The sequence below is a fragment of the Salmo trutta genome, chromosome 19, assembly GCF_901001165.1.
Source record: "Salmo trutta chromosome 19, fSalTru1.1, whole genome shotgun sequence".
Taxonomy (NCBI): domain Eukaryota; kingdom Metazoa; phylum Chordata; class Actinopteri; order Salmoniformes; family Salmonidae; genus Salmo; species Salmo trutta.
In genome coordinates, this window is record NC_042975.1 from 50806252 (window position 1) to 50823264 (window position 17013).

Consider the following 17013-nt stretch of genomic DNA (forward strand, 5'->3'; position numbering starts at 1 on the left):
GCAGACAAAGGATATCTAAGATCTGGAAAGATTTTGTATGGCGGAATGGTCTTAGGTCCTTCCCAATGTGTTCTCCAATCTCATTATAAATCTATTTTTTTAAAGGCTCAGTGTCATTATCCTTGCAAGGGGAGGGTGCTGGAGTATTGAAAGCATGGGATCCAATCATTTTGACCCCTTTCTTTTACATAACATTTTTTATTATACACTATTAGCTCAGTATTTGTACTATTTATTTTATACAGTCTTTTGTGCATCTTTATCAAGGGATCCAATAATTCCAGACCCCAGAATATATATTGTAAAATAGCTCTTGTTTGAAGTATAGAGACTTGACCTTCTGAGTTCTGATTGGAAACTATATCTATAATTGTTAACTGTTTATATGATTATACAGTGCATTCGGAAAGTATTCCGACCACTTGACTTTTTCCACATTTTGTTACGTTACAGCCTTATTCTCAAATTGATTAAATTACTTTTTTCCCTCATCAATCTACACCCCATAATGACAAAGCGAAAACGGGTTTCAGAACCTTTGGCGTGGTAGGGTATTCAGGCCCTTTGCTATGAAACTCGAAATTGAGCTCAGGTGCATCCTGTTTCCATTGGCCATCCTTGAGATGTTTCTACAACTTAATTGGTGTCCACCTGTGGTAAATTCAATTGATTGGGCATGATTTGGAAAGGCACACACCTGTCTATATAAGGTCCCACAGTTGACAGTGCATGTCAGAGCAAAAACCAAGCCATGATGTTGAAGGAATTGTCCGTAGGGCTCCGAGATAGCATTGTGTTGAGGCACAGATCTGGGGAAGGGTACCAAAACATTTCTGCAGCATTGAAGGACCCCAAGAACACACTGGCCTCCATCATTCTTAAATGGAAGAAGTTTGGAACCACCAAGACTCTTCCCAGAGCTGGCCGCCCATCCAAACTGAGCAATCAGGGGAGGAGGGCCTTGGTCAGGGAGGTGACCAAGAATCCAATGGTCACTCTGACAGAGCTCCAGAGTTCCTCTGTGGAGATGGGAGAACCTTCCAGAAGGACAACCATCTCTGCAGCACTCCACCAATCAGGTCTTCATGGTAGACTGGCCAGACGGAAGCCACTTCTCAGTAAAAGGCACATGACAGCCCACTTGGAGTTTGTTAAAAGGCACCTAAAGGACTCTAGCACCATCCCTAAGGTGAAGCATGGTGGTGGCAGCATCATGCTCTGGGGATGTTTTTCAGAGGCAGGGACTGGGAGACCAGTCAGGATCGAGGGAAAGCTGAACGGAGCAAAGCTTGTAGCATCATACCCAAGAAGACTCTAGGCTGTAATTGCTGCCAAATGTGCTCCAACCAAATACTGAGTAAAGGGTCTGAACACTTATGTAAATATGATATTTCCATATAAAAAACAGTTTTGGCTAAGTAGTTATGGGGTATTGTGTATAGATTGATGGGGGGAGGGGGGGAACTATTTAATCCATTTTAGAATAAGGCTGTAACGTATCAAAATGTGGAAAAAGTCTAGGGGCCTGAATACTTTCCGAATGCACTGTATTTTGACACAGGCAAATCTTAGTCAATGGTTATTGTGCGAAATGTTGATGCTGACCTTAAAATATTGATGAGTTAGTGTTGACTGTAGTTGTGTCTGGTGAGTGTTCATTACATTTTAATTGTTATTGGTTAATGTTTATCCTGACATGTATGTAAATGTATGTAAATGTTGCCTGCTATTCTTTTGCCTTGGTGTTAAAAAACATCCAACCACCCTCCCCTTTAATAAGTAGTCATATCTTAAAGGGGAGAAGTGACAACTCAGACCAGCCAGCTACACCATGGTGCTTTCTTGGAACCTCGAGGAGCAAGTGCCTGACACTATTCTATTTGCGCCATATTTACAAAAAATGCAACAAGTAAGATTTTGTGAAAAAAATCTTTTTGCAGATGTTGGTTGAAGCCGTATGTATATATAAATGATCTCACTGAAAATATTTGTGGCTGTCTATTCATTGTATAATTAATTGGTGGGCACTCTCTCTTTGTAACCCCTATAGCAAGCTGCTTTTTCCTACTCACTGTACTTTGCACCTTTTCACCAGACACCCAACCCCTTCACCTCCCTAATCTAATCTACAGTACGCTACATTCTTCTCCAGTTATTGGCACAATGTTATACACACATAATGTAGTTATAATGGTGCTAGATCCATTCAGATTCTACAGGCTCTTGTTGTAAATCCATGCAGAATGTGTTCTCAGAACTAAACTTCAGCGGATCTGGGTTCAAATACGATTTGAAATATTTCAAATACTTTGAGCGTTTGCTTTAGCCTGCCTGGAATGCAGACTAAAGATGGTTTTACACTTTTGGGACACTATAATTCTATTGATTCCATTTTGTCAGGCAAACACAATCAAACACAGCTAAAGTATTTGAAATGATTTCCAATAGTATTTGAAACCAGGTCTGCACTGCAGTGACCTTCTCATGACTTTCTTCAGTCTTGGGTTAATCATCAGATCAGGATGTGGAGAGAAGATATTTAATTCCTCAGCCAAACTCAAAGCCAAAGTAACACCCCAAATCGGACTATATGAAACGTTGTTGATAAGCCCATATCAATCTCTGACCGTCTTCAACCTTTATAAAACTATTTAATATATCTTTAATATACTGAGTGAATGGTCTCCTAGTGCCATTCACTCAGTAGGAAGAGCCTGCAAGTATAATGCTCTATCATTTGTTATAAACATATGAGCCTTTATAATGGCTTATAATATGTCATATACACTACCGTTCAAAAGTTTGGGGTCACTTAGAAATGTACTTGTTTTTGAAAGAAAAGCACATTTTTTGTCCATTAAAATAACATCAAATTGATCCAAAATACAGTGTAGACATTGCTAATGTTGTAAATGACTATTGTAGCTGGAAACGGTAGATTTTCTTATGGAATATCTACATAGGCGAACAGAGGCCCATTATCAGCAACCATCACTTCTGTGTTCTAATGGCACGTTGTGTTAGCTAATCCAAGTTTATCATTTTAAAAGGCTAATTGATCATTAGGAAACCCTTTTGCAATTATGTTAGCACAGCTGAAAACTGTTGTCTGATTAAAGAAGCAATAAAACTGGCCTTCTTTAGACTAGTTGAGTATCTGGAGCATCAGCATTTGTGGGTTCGATTACAGGCTCAAAATGTCCAGAAACAAATAACTTTCTTCTGAAACTTGTCAGTCTATTCTTGTTCTGAGAAATGAAGGCTATTCCATTCGAGAAATTGCCAAGAAACTGAAGATCTCGTATAACTCTGTGTACTACTCCCGTCACAGAACAGCGCAAACTGGCTCTAACCAGAATAGAAAGAGGAGTGGGAGGCCCCGGTGCACAACTGAGCAAGAGGACAAGTACATTAGAGTGTCTAGTTTTAGAAACAGAAGCCTCACATGTCCTCAACTGGCAGCTTCATGAAATAGTACCTGCAAAACACCAGTCTCAACGTTGTCACGGTTGTCGTCGGGAAAGGAGGACCAAAATGCAGCAGGAATGTGGATGCTCATCTTGACGTTTATTTAACTCAAAAGTGAACACCAAAATAATAAACAACGAATACTCACGATCAACACAACAGTCTCGTTAGGCTCACACACGCTAAACAAGAAACAATCTCCCACAACTACAAACACAAAACCACCCTAATATATAGGACTCTCAATCAAAGGCAAATAGACAACACCTGCCTTCAATTGAGAGTCCCTACCCCAATTAACTAAACATAGAAACAGATTCACTAGACTAAACATAGAAATACATAAACATAACACAGTGCCCAAAACCCCCGGAATACATAAATCAAATGCCCTACTAAATCAACCACCACCCCGAACCACATAAAACAAATACCCTCTGCCACGTCCTGACCAAACTATAATAACAATTACCCCTTATACTGGTCAGGACGTGACAAACGTCAACAATGAAGAGGCGACTCCGGGATGCTGGCCTTCTAGGCAGAGTTACTCTGTCCAGTGTCTGTGTTCTTTTGCCCAACTTAATCTTTTCTTTTTATTGGCCAGTCTGAGATATGGCTTTTGTTTTGCAACTCTGCCTAGAAGGCCAGCATCCCGGAGTCGCCTCTTCACTGTTGACGTTGAGACTGGTGTTTTGCGGTTACTATTTAATGAAGCTGCCAGTTGAGGACTTGTGAGGCGTCTGTTTCTCAAATCAAATTGTATTTGTCACATACGCTGAATACAACAGGTGTAGACCTTAATGTGAAATGCTTACTTACAAGCCCTTAACCAAAAATGCAGCTCAAGAAAGAGTTAATAAAATATTTACTAAATAAACTAAAGTAAAAAAATGTAATGAATCAAAAAGTGACAATACATTTACATAACAATAACGAGGCTATATACAGGGGGTACCGGTACCGAGTGAATGTGCGGGGGTATAGGATAGTCAAGGTCAATTGTAAAGTGACTATGCATAGATAATAAACAGAGTAGCAGCAGTGTAAATACAAGGGGGTGGGGGTCAATGTAAGTAGTCCAGGTGGCCATTTGATTATTTTAGTTGTTCAGCAGTCTTATTGCTTGGGGGTAGAAGCTGTTAAGGAGACTTTTGGTCCTAGACTTGGCACTCGGCCTTCCTCTGACACCGCCTAGTATATAGGTCCTGGATGTCAGGAAGCTTGGCCCCAGTGATGTACTGGGCCATAAGAGACGGTAGCAGCAACATTATGTACAAAATGAGTTACAAACAATGCGAAAAAACAAACAAAATAGCACAGTTTGTTATGAGCCTGTAAAACGGCAGCCATCCTCTCCGGCGCCATTATAAATATTATATATTTTGCTGTAGGTACTATATGTGGAGGGCTCTCAGGCCCCAGCCCCTGCACCCCCAGTCTCAGACAGACAAATTGACAGGGGCGTCAGAAGAGAATTGGCTCTAGAGGAATGTGACCTGCTCGTGCAGGATAGACACGCATCACTACCAAGCACACATGCCGCCCATATGTTCTCCCCAGCGGGAGAGAAGAGGACAGGGCCAGAGAGCTAGCTCCAGAGAGCACGCGAGGACACAGCACAGGGGAGATGGGTTCACTAGCTGGGGCAGTGTATCTGGAGAACAACCCTACCACCCCTCCTTTTCTCTATACCTTATATTTCTTTTTTTCTTTCTTTTTTTCTTTGCCTTTCTTCAAGTTCATTTTGAGGGAGTGGGTTAGGGCTGTTACGGGGAACGTGTTTCAGTTTACACATTCCAGACCTGCATTGTGTGTTGAATTTGCGGAATTATCACAATAAGGAACCAACGGTAATGTTGTTCTAATAGAATGCTGTATTTGAATTGATCAGTTCTTGCCAGGGGTGTTTCTAGGATTTGAAGACATTGGTAGCTTAGCCCAAAGGGGGTTCACAAAAAAATAAGGAATTTCAACAGCTAAATGCATGAATTTGGTGTACTTTGAGGTAACTTGCACCTTCCCACCTGCCACAGCAGACACTTCCAGTACTCAATTACAGTAACTACTGTGGGTCTCTCTACTCTGGAACACATACATCTACAGCCAGGGGCGCCACATAACCTGATGGGGGGTCTTGGGCTCCTCCCCCAGAATTTCTTGGGCATCTAAAGCGAATTTCCTGCATTTTCACACAATTAAATATGTTTAAGTGATTAACAAGACTGAACTAGAACAAAGGTAATTCAATAATAAATGTTGAGAGAACTTGGATGACGTCGGATTCACTCGGACATGTGGACTTCGCGAGTCTCTGGGATTCTTCGGAGGTGAGGTGGGAATCGAGGGCGAATGAGAATGACAGGGCACAGATTCCCTCTCCCTCCTATGTTCTTGAAGCCGCCCATCGATCCGGATGGTCAGGGCTATGAGGTAGTCAAGGTCCATGGGCAGCTCCCGGGCTGTGAGCTCATCTTTGATCACCTCCCATAATCCGTGAAGGAACATGATGAATAAGGCTTCCGGGTTCCAGGCACTCTCATCCACCAACATGCGAAAATCCACCATGTAGTCTGCCACACTATGGGAGTCTTGACGTAGCTGGAGTAGCTTATGAGCAGCCCCTCTCCCGGACAACGGAGAATCAAACACCTCCCGAACTTCCTCCACAAACTCCTCCAGACTGAGGCAGAGGGCGGACTGTTGCTCTCACACCGCCGTGGCCCAGGCGAGTACCCTCCCGGACATCAGCGTTATGATGTACGCTATCCTCGAACGGTCCGAGGGGAATGAAGAAGGCTGCAGCTAGAAAATGAGGGAGCAACGGGAGAGAAAAGCTTGGCAGGTTCTGGAGTGCTCCGGAGGAGGTAAGTGGGGTTCTCGAGACACTGGGGTAGGCTGGGAGATTACGGGGGTGACCCGCTGCCCAGTGGGGAATCCGCGGAATTGCTCCAGCAATGTATTGAATGCCTGGTCATGGCGTTCTGCCTGGGTATGGAGTCCCTCCATAAGACATTGCAGTAACTCCTTGTGTCTTCCAATGGTGCCTCTTTGCAGGGAGACAGCATTGTGGTGCTGGTCTGAGTCTGCTGCGTCAGTCATGGCCAGTTCATACTATCAGAACTCAAGATAAGACCCAGATGCAGACAGCTAGAGTCACAGATGTTTATTGATCCAAACAGGGGGCAGGCAACAGACAGGTCAAATGCAGGCAGAGGTCTGTAATCCAGGGCAGAGTCAATAAGGTACATAACAGCAGGCAGGCTCAGGGTCAGTACAGGCAGAGGTTCGTAAACGGGTCAGAGTCAGGTAGGTACAGAATGGCAGGCAGGCTCGGGGTCAGGGCAGGCAGAATGGTCAGAACAGGGGAAACTAGGGAACAGAACTTGAGAAAGCAGGGAGATGGGAAAACATGCTGGTAAGACCTGACAAGACAAGACAAACTGGCAACAGACAAACAGAGAACACAGGTATAAATACACTGGGAATAATGAGGAAGATGGGCAACATCTGGAGGGGGGTGGAGACAAACACAAAGACAGGTGAAACAGATCAGGGTGACACATTGGCCTAAGAGTACTGTAGAGCTATTTTTACTTGCACACAATATAGCTGGGTCGTCCTTAGGGGTCCACCACCCTGCATCGCCCCAACCCAACACACCCCACTCAGCTTTACGATCTTAGTGAAACATTCATTATTGGTTTCAGGTGTGTTAGGCCAAGGCCAGAGTGACAACCCACAGTTCTTCAGACCCCCGGGCCAGGACTGAGCAACCCAGCAGCTAGGGATTGCCTAAAAGGTTATCTCCCCTGACTTGGGAAGGTTTTCAATAAAGACACCTTTAGTCATACTATATTCCCTATAAGGCATCGAGACCGTATGAAAGTTGCCCAGTATACCCTTAATCTTGTAATAAATCAAATCTAGTGATACAGAACTTGACATTGTGGGAGGATAACCAACCTTCCAATTAAGGGCAATGCATTTCTTAGCCACTATAAATGATTGGTTACACAGTTTCTTCAGATAACTGTCTCCAGTATCAACATTTCCAAGCAAACAAAAACAGGGAGAAGGGATAATCTGTAGACATGCTGAGATAAAAGTACATACTCTTTCAGCCAGCCTTCAGCCAGCCTTCACAAGACCATAACATCTGCAAATATGTCCCCTTTTGTGTTTTACACCTCCTGCAGAGGAATTACATTTCTGAGTGCATGTACACTGTTATTCAGTTTCACTGGCATATAGTACATTCTATGGATGGTCTTAAACTGCAGTAATTTATGTCTGAGATTATATGAACATGACTGGGCATTCAAACATACCTGTATCCATTCATCATCATCAATAGCTTCTACCAGATCTTCCTCACATTTTTGTTTTGCATGTTTTGTGTCGTTGGGAAAAGCCTATCAACCCTTGATACAGTTTGGAAATCAACTTTATAGGTTTGTCACACTGCCTTAAAATAGCATCTGGCTTGTCCAGTGTTTGCTGCACAGAGAGATTAAAGTGTTGTATCTGTAAACATTCACCTTAACTCCATCACAGACTGGCCTTCCCTGGCTACCTGACCCTGCTGAGACCCATGCTCAGATGAGGCATGACAAAGAATTACCTTGGTGTTCATTTATACATTATATTATCCAAGAATTGAATCAATGGTTCAATAATTGAAATTACCATTATTCCCAGATCCCACACTGTAGCTTTAAGCTTAAAATGCTGTCCTGTAGCTTCTGTTGGTCTACCCGTCAATTCAAGATGGAACCTTGTATCATTCACTGATATTGTAAATATACTGTCAAATTCACCTGAGCTCCGTAGACTTGCCTTCCCTGGCGGTCTGACCCTGCTGGGACCCCTGTCACCATCTAATCCTGCTAAGACATGATGAGCATAGTGTTGTGTACTGACTGCACTAGAGGGATGCAATCCCTGCTGCATTTTTCATTAAGCGGGCAGGAGCGGGCGGTGAGACAGACGACCTGACAATATTGATGAAAATATTTTTGTTGTCCCACAGATTATTTGGAAACGATCCTCTTTCTGCTCTGTATGCATTAGTCTACCTATTGTATTAAAAACATTTTTTTCCCGCATTTTTCACACACTCAAAATTCGCTGCTTCAAATTCAGTAGCCTACCTCGTCTAGTTGGGCGTGAGAGTTCAAGTGTGCCTAGTATGTGTGGTCTCATTGAAACAGAGTAGGCTGCCTACATGGGCAGATAAACACATGGTGGTTAACTTAAATATGAAATTATCTTAAATATGATTAGACTGTAGTTTACTAGTGTCTGTAAATAAATATTGATTATAGAAAGAAGTGGAGGGCTCTCAACCAACGTGAGTCGAAGTGCAATTAAAAAATATAATCATCATTGAAAAGGCACAACTATGCACATAGGTTAGGCTACTATGGTATGAGAGTGTTGCCCCTTTTCATTTTCAGTAAGTATTGATTACCCTTTTATTTGTCTCTGCCTACAAATCGTCCTCCTAAAAGGTGGGCTACATCCTATAGGCCTATGCAAAACGTTGCAAGTGTCACTGTCATAATTATTGCTGCTCAGTAGCCATACTTGCGAAATAACATACACCTAAAATAACACTACGGTTTAGTTTGGGACCAGTACTTGCCGTAGCAGGTGGGAGTCTGACAGAAAGCCAGTGGGTGCTGATGGGGTGTGGTATGAAAAGCTGCAGGTGTGGGCAGGAGAGGTATGAAGAAATCCGTCCCGTGCAGACCTCTACTGTGCACCATAACAGTGAAGCCTGTAACGTTAGAGCTGTTTATTACCGTGTCAGTGTAAAAATGTGGGATTTAGCTAGGAAAACTGACAGATCAATAACGTTACATGCCATACTGACTAATAAAAACTTCTGAATATTGGTCTTTAATCTTTTGTCCAATGGTTTCATCTTTTGATTCAGGTCTGGTGTGGTTGAGGCAAAAAGAATAGCTTAACGTTAGCCAACTTTTGGCCAGCTCTCTCTCAAATGGTACATCAACTGGCAAAAGCTAACCAAGTTCATTTACTTCTGTTGAAACGGGACAGAATAAAGGACACAAAACATTTCCATATGAACAACAGCTGTTAGTGTCATTGTCGTGTGTGTAGGTGGCAGGGAAGTCAGGCGCAGGAGAAACCAACTTGGTTTAACTGGAGTAGTTTAATAATGAAATAAAAAACAAAACTCCAACACCAAAGTACATAAATAAAATTAAATGGGTAAAAATAACCCGTCGCACACCAATACAAAATACACGAGTACATAACAAACCAACAATGTCTGACAAGGACATGAGGGGAAACAGAGGGTTAAATACACAACATGTAATGAATGGGATTGGAACCAGGTGTGTAGGAAGACAAGAGAAAATCAATGGAAAATGAAAAATGGCTCAATGATGGCTAGAAGACCGGTGACGTCGACCGTCGAGCACCACCCGAACAAGGAGGGGCATCGACTTCGGCAGAAGTCGTGACAGTTAGATAGTAATAATAGCCACCTCATATCTGAAAGTTAGCTAGCTAGAGGCTAGATCTGACCTGGCTGTGGTAATAGCTAGCATAGCTAATTCATTCACCTCAGTGGAGAGGGGATGACACATTAGCTAATGTTACTGTACATGTCAGTTACAATACTAGCTCAGGACTGTGAATAAACACTAGTTTAGTTTTTTTTCTGTTCAAGTTAAACAGCAGTTACCTTGCCAGATACATCAGTAAACTAAAGAGTAGCCAGTTTCTGCTCTGCTTGCTTTTACAACTCAGTGAAAGAGCGAAACACATACAGATTGAACTATTCACAACTCTCCTGTGCTGGTCCAGCCAACCTTTCAGAAGCTTTTCCTTCACACAGCCCGCTCTGTGGTGTCCATGCAGTCCTAAAGCACACCGTTGACGCATTTTGTATCACATTGCAATGATAAATCTGGGAGGACAAAAATGCAAATTCACAATGTGGGGTGGACATGACCCACCCATCCCCAGTGAAAGTTGTGCCCGTCTACAGTGTATTGCCAAAAACCTCCATACCACTCAAAACCTCCAAACCACAACTTAAAAAATGAACTCTGACCTATCCATGAGCCAAACTGATTAAAAAAACCCAGAGTACCCAAACATCCTCTCTCTCTATCACATACACGCACACACACACACTGTGCAGTAATTAGAATCCATAGAGCAGCTTTAAGTGATGCAGTCTACTGTGTGCTCAACCCTGCTCTGCCTCTCTCCATCGTTTTCTCTGTGTCGTCTATTGCTTTCTCTCTTGTCTGCCCTCATCTGTTGCTGTCTCTTAGTCTTTTCTGTTGCGGTCTCTTGTCTACCCTTCTCTCTCATCCTGTCCTGGTTGTAAAAATTGTAAAAGTAAACAATTGTTTAAAAATAGTGATTTCACATGAATATCACTTCACCTGCAAATTCTTTGCAAACCATGTTTTACTTTTTCACTGTCTGTATTTCACCTAATTTGTGTAAATAAATAAATAAACAAATTATAATTTCTAGAGCAGTTTAATGTGATACAGTCTATTGTGCACTGAACTCACCTCTGTTCTCTCTCCATCTGCCCTCTTCTCTCACTTTCTCTGTATCTGTTGCTGTCTTTGTCTTGTCTGTGCTTTGTTAGGTTCTTGTTTGTTACTGTTTCCTCTGTCTATCCTCTTCTGTTATGACCTGTTCTGTTCTTCAACAGCCGGACAATTTTCTCAAGGCTTCTGGAAAGAAATGCTGTCGGCATGCTCAAGTAGTGTCGCTCATTCAGCCGACAGAAACTTTCAACCGGTTCTCCCCATTAAGCAACAAGTCAGAGTCAGATGCCAAACCTTCTCAGGTCTCTCCTTCACCTGTTACGGGATCTGAGCCGCCGAAGCCTCCCACCATTAGCTCTGACAAATTGAAAACCCTAGTCATTGATGACTCCATTACCCGCAATATTAGACTTAAAAAGAATCATCCAGCACTGTTTACCAGCGGGCAGGGCTACTGACGTAAAGGCTAATATGAAGACGGTGCTGGCTAAGGTTAAAACTGGCTAGTGTAGAGAGTATAGGGATATTGTTATGTTAGGACAAAACAGTCAGAGATCACCAAGCTCAACATAGCTTCAGCGTGTAAATCAGCTAGAAAGACGTGTCGGCATCGAGTAATTGTCTCTGGCCCCCTCCCAGTTAGGGGGAGTGATGAGCTGTACAGCAGAGTCCTATGAACATAATAAATCGCTCCCTATCCAACGGATGTGTACCAAACTCACTAAAAGTGGCAGTAATAACGTCTCTCTTGAAAAGCCAAACCTTGACCCGGAAAATGTAAAAAACTATCAGCCAATATCGAATGACCCATTCCTTTCAAAAATGTTATAAAAAGCTATTGTGCAGCAACTCACTGCCTTCCTGGAGACAAATAATGTATTCAAAATGCTTCAATCTGGTTTTAGACCCCATCACAGCACTGAGACTGCACTCGTGAGGGTGGTAAATGACCTTTTAATGGCATCAGACCAAGGCTCTGCATCTGTCCTCGTGCTCCTAGACCTTAGTGCTGCTTTTGACACCATCGATCACCACATTATTTTGGAGAGATTAGATCTTATCTGTCGGAAAGATATCAGTTCGTCTCTGTGGATGGTTTGTCCTATATCCCTATACTTTGTCCTGGTTTGTCCTGTGGATGGTTTCAGCGTTCCTCAAGGTTGCGTTTTAGGACCACTATTGTTTTCACTATATATTCTACCTCTTGGTGATGTCATTTGGAAACACAATGTCTACTTTCACTGCTATGCGGAAAACACACAGCTGTACATTTCGATGAAACATGAACAATTAATAAAATCGCCACCGGACAATTTACATTGACCCCCCTCCCCCTCCCTTTTGTACACTGCTGCTACTCACTTTATTATCTATGCATAACCACTTCACCCCCACCTAAATGTACAAATTACCTCAATTAACCTGTACCCCTGCACACTGACTCGGTACCAGTGCCCATTGTATATAGCCTCGTTATTGTTATTCTTATTGTGTTACTTTTTATTATTACTTTTTTATTTTAGTCTACTTGGTAAATATTTTCTTAACTCTCTGTGAAAGGCTGCAGATCTGCCCGCAGACGAGGTAGGAACACATATCCCACACATAAGAGGTGGATAGAATTCGACAGGTCAAGGTATCCTTCTTCCTCCAAACTGTGCAGCAAATTGTTGTACTGACATGTCACAGCACTCCAAACATCTCTCCATAAGCGTTCCACTCTAACAGAGAGAGAGAGAAAAGGCTTTGTGGGGGGAGGAACCTAATCTCTGTTGTCCTGTGGTCTTCCTCCATGAACAGTGAACACTGAGGTGGGTCCGAGATTATAGAAATGCAAGTTGTGTGTGCCTCTGTGAGTGGTTACTGACTGTATGTGACGCAAACACCTATCTGAGTGTACCTGAAACATTTAAATATAGAGGGCTATGTGTCTCACCACTTGGTTATTGCAAGGCTCACCCCCAGGGAAATTATGACTTGGCAGCAACAGGGGCTTGATAGTCCAGTGAAAATGGCTGAGTGTTTATGCGGTGTAAATCTGAAAATTAGCAGCTGACATCTTAAGGGTATTTGAATTAATGCATGTGAGACAGGTTCCATGTACAACAAGACAGGCAAAGAGGAAGAGAAAAAAAACACAGAACAGTCTAATTACTTCTGGTTATGGACACTTTTACCAGCAATAAAGCTTCCACGGCCTGTTCCTATCTACTCCGATTTCAGAGCACTCTCGTCTGAGTGTACCAGAGCGCAGAATAATGAATTTATGAGCGCTAAACACCCGTTGAATATGGCCAGTGTCAGTAAACGTCGGCAAAAAAGCATAATTAAATTGTTTCCAGCAGCACAGTTACAGTCACCAACGCTCTGGTTAACACGAAAACTGCCTAACCAGCTCTGTTAGGGAGAGTAAAATGGTCAGAGTGGTCTCATTTGTGTCTGGAAGTAGCTACCAAGCTAGCCAATGTTAGCTTGGGTGCTTGACTGCCGTTTGTAAGGCCAGAACGTTCAAATCAACCCTACTCCTCGGCCCGAACGTCCAGTGTGAGATCCGAGAGCGAAACCGTCTGAATTTACCCAGAGAGTTTTTCATTTTTCATGGAATAGAAACACCATAATATTAATCAAATTAATTAAGCAAGTACTGGTAAAAAGTTTGGACACACCTACTCATTCCAGGATTTTTCTTTATTTTTACTATTTTCTACATTGTAGAATAATAGTGAAGACATCACAACTATGAAATAACACATACGGAATCAGTTAAGAACAAATTCTTATTTAAAAAGACAGCCTACTCCTTCCTCCCCGTCGGGGAATTGAACCCCGGTCTCCCACGTGCACGAATTCTGTAGTACAGACATGGCCTGCTCTCTCTTATATAAGGAATTAGGCACTTTCCCATGTTTACTACAGTATGTATTGTTTACTTGTCAGACTGCACAGTAGCCTAATAAACAATTGCAGGTGGTTTATATCTTCAAAATGGTTCAAATGCTTTATTATCCAAATGTAAAAGCATATACTGTACAGTACTGTATTTCTTCATCAGCATCTTTATGCTTTCGTTAATAAAATAATGATAAAAATACTCTTTCAAAATGCAGATGTTGATTTGCTATGGATCCATAACGAATTACTATGGGAATAAATATCACTGTTTTACAGAAATATTGGAACAAAGTTGTCTAAAGAAGGCAAACAATTTAGAATCCTCCAATTCTCTTATGCTGTAGCCTACTCCCGACCGTCACGTTGTACAGTGCCATATTTTCCATTCCATCTTTAATGGAAACCCTGAGGGTTTCGTTTAAAAAAAATCTCGGAATAGAAACACCATAATATTAATGAAATTAATTAAGCCAAATTTTTCAATTTTTTCAATTCAAATCAATCCCATATACTATGTTATTACAAAAAAGGTTTTAAATTCTCTGGTAATGCCAATATGGAAAACTATCAAATGCTTCTCAAAGATGCCCTCTGGTGGTCAAACTAGCACTAACTTGCATTAACAGAAAAAATGGCTGACAATTAGATAACGTGCCACAGAATGCTGCAGCAGCCCGCAAGGTGTGCTGCAGTATGACACAACTTTTAAAGAAACAACCACTATAGCACTTTGTTACATCTGCTAATGTAAAAATGACTTTATAAATACATTTTACTGATTGATTGATTGATTGATTGATTGATCTGAAGGTCCTTGAGTGGCCCAGCCATAGCCCGGACTTGAACTTATCGAACATCTCTGGAGAGACCTGAATATAGCTATGCAGCAACACTCCCCATCAAACCTGACAGAGCATGAGAGGATCTGCAAAAAAGAATGGGAGAAACTCTCCAAATACAGATGTACCAAGCTTGTAGCGTCATACCTAAGAAGACTCGAGGCTGTAATTGCTGACAAAGGTGCTTCAACAAGGTACTGAGTAAAGGGTCTGAATACTTATGTAAATGTGATATTTCAGTTTTTTATATTTAATACATTTGCAAGAAATTCAAAAAAACAGTTTTTGCTTTGTCATTATGGGGTATTGTGTGTAGATTGATGAGGGAAAAAACTATTTAATCAGTTTTATAATAAGGCTGTAACGTAACAAAACGTGGAAAAAGTCAAGGGGTCTGAATACTTTTTGAATGCACTGTATATTCCTGCATTGTGTTTTTTGTTGTTGTGTTTTTTATATTATTTCCCCCTACCTTACCATCCCTACCCTGATTGGAGTAAACTAACAGACAACAATACTTCTACTGCTACTTACAGCTATTTTTGCTAACGTGTACAGTACATGCAGTTAAATAATTATACATATAATCCCAATTTCCTTTTTCTGCAAGTGCTGGATTTTCACCCACAACGGCCAAGCCACCATTCATTCTGACCTGAACACCAACCCCTCCAATGTGCACAGATTAACCCATCTTTCCCAGTATTAGGCCATTTTGCTATTTCATTTTGTAATACATCACTCCGTTATTCTGGGGCATCTTACGAGGGTCCTGAACTTCCCTATTTGTAACATTTATACCGATATTGCCTTGAAAACAAATACCTTACCCAAGAGTATAATAACATTTCCCATTGACTTATCGTGTTTTTTCAGATCCCCTAATAATACAGTTTGATATTATGACCTAACAACCATTCCTGGACCTCAAAGTGAAAAAAATATATAGAAAATGTTCATAATTATTATATTTTTTTAAACAAGATTTGTAAAATATTATTCAAAATGATTTACAGCTGTAATGGCTGCCAAAGATGCTTCCATCAAGTGTTAACTCTGAGGTCTGAAGACATACACAATCAATACATCTTAATTTAAAAAAAAAATATAGATTTATAAATGTTTCTACTTTTTTTACTTTGAAAATGTGGAATACGTTGTGTAGATCAGTAGGAAAAAAATCATATTTAATATATTTTATTGTGGATAAGAGCAAGAATATTGGTCAAACATCATGTCACCAGTATAAGACCCTTGATATTTATTGGAAAGCAGCAACAAGCTCATCACTGTGCACTTTCACCACCTGGTGAAGTTCATAACTTAGGCAAATTCATCTGTAGTATAATAAACTGCATGGTTTCCTGAGTCATAGTGGGAGGACCACACACCATATCATTTCATGACTCTAAATTTACTTCGACATGACATTTTGATAACCGTGCAAATCTCTCTCAGACAAGGTAACTTTTATCGCCATATTTGCCTGTAATTACCCCCCCCCAAAAGAAATTATGAAATGCTAATGTGGCTATCATACAGAACTGTCGCAAGCTTTGACGTCATCCCTCAAGGCACACTTCTCCCATGCAAATTTTCATCAAGTAGCAAGTAACCTAGCAAGTAGATATTATAGCCCTTTTAATTTCATGTGGAAATAATTTATGTTTATTTCTTGTTTAGCATTATAGCATTTGCTCTCATTTTTTTATTACCTTCTGTCCTTTGTAGCGAACTAGCTAACTTTAGGTCTCTCCGTCGATCAGAAGCAAGGATAGGTCTGTGCTATGCACAAGATTGCAACTGCTACTCTAAACACACGTGCATTTTATCGTTTTCCGACCTCTGTAATCGAGAGGCCTCACTGGAGCCGTGCGATAAGGTATGCCCTGTTTCCTAGCTGCTAACCTGATCTATGGTTGGCTAGGTGCTTATGAAAATTTGCTAGATACCCAGCTAGCACAGTGGATCTGGGCTGATTCCGGCTGAGAGTCGGTGGCACTCAGCTGAGAGTCAGACTCGGCCGACGTCATGTGGCCGGAGTCTGGGCCGCCTTCGGCAGTATTACTTATGGCAAGGATGCGGGGATTGAGCTCGGGCCGATTCCTGTGTGAGTTATGTATTACTTGGGGCTCGGCCGATTGGGGCTACTCTCTGGCAGATGATTACACGGGCTGCTTTATATAATTAACATTTCTTATTTATTATTCCATATTTTCTCATCGTTTCTGTGATCAAAAAATACAATTAACATTTATATGAAA